The sequence below is a fragment of the Cebus imitator genome, unplaced genomic scaffold, assembly GCF_001604975.1.
Source record: "Cebus imitator isolate Cc_AM_T3 unplaced genomic scaffold, Cebus_imitator-1.0 Scaffold449, whole genome shotgun sequence".
NCBI lineage: Eukaryota > Metazoa > Chordata > Mammalia > Primates > Cebidae > Cebus > Cebus imitator.
This window is the reverse complement of record NW_016107764.1, coordinates 1,569,955-1,571,167: the sequence shown is the minus strand read 5'-3', so window position 1 is coordinate 1,571,167 and position 1,213 is coordinate 1,569,955.

Sequence of the window (1,213 nt, the reverse complement as noted above, 5' to 3'; positions counted from 1 at the left end):
TCCCCTCTGCACTCGGCACCCAACCCCACCCTTGGAAATCCCCTCTGCACTCGGCACCCAACCCCACCCTTGGAAATCCCCTCTGCACTCGGCACTTGGCCTGCTCACTGGAAATCCGACCTACCTACCAATAGCAGCTCGCCCCGTCCACATCCTGTTTCTCCAAATCCAATCAAAGGCCTTCACTCCCTATAAAACCCCACTCCTGAGAGAAGTCACGCGTGACTTCCCTGGCCCCTCTCCCTGGGGCCACAGAACCTCGCCCGGGAGCTGAATAAATTGGCATCTAATTTTCTTGTGTTGGCCTCAGTTTCCTCGTTTTTAACTCGGCAATAAACCTACAGAGAATAAACTTTACAATATTTAGGACTGCTAAGACCTCCTCATGAACTGATCAATTTATCATTTGGTAATGTCCCTCTTTTTTAACTTTTCTTTCTTTCTGGTAGAGATAGTGTTGTGCTGTTTTGCCCAGGCTGGTCCCAAACTCCTGGCCTCAAGCAATCCTCCCCCTCAGCCTCCCAAAGGGCTGGGATTACAGGTGAGAGCCACCACACCTGGCCACTAATTTTCCTCTTTATTTCTGATTATAGTCTTTGCTTTAAACCTACTTTGATATTGATGTAGTCATTCCTGTTTTCTTTTAATTGATGTATATCTTTCATATAGTATATCTTTCTCCATCTTTCTACTTTTATCTTATTTGTGTTTGTATAAGTCTGGTGAGTTTCTTGATGAGAGCATATACTTGGCTGTTTCTCTTTCTATCCAATCTGGCAATCTCTGTTTTTAATTGAGGTGTTTTTGTTTGTTTGTTTTTGAGATAGAGTTTCACTCTGTCACTCAGGCTGGAGTGCAGTGGCGTCATCTCAGCTCACTGCAACCTCCATCTCCCAGGTTCAATCAATTCTCCTGCCTCAGCCTCCCAAGTAGCTGGGATTATAGGCACCACCACCATGCCCAGCTAATTTTTGTGTTTTTTAGTAGAGAGGGAGTTTTCACTATGTTGGCCAGGCTTGTCTCAGCCTCCTGACTTTGAGTGATCCACCTGCCTTGGCCTTTCAAACTGCTGGAATTATAGGTGTGAGCCACTGCCCACTCAGCTAATTGAAGTGTTTAGATGGCATAGTGTCATTTTTGCTGTGGCTGGGTTTAAATATATATCATCTTGCTATTTGCCTCATTATTTTTTCCTTTCTCCTCTTCTGTAGTC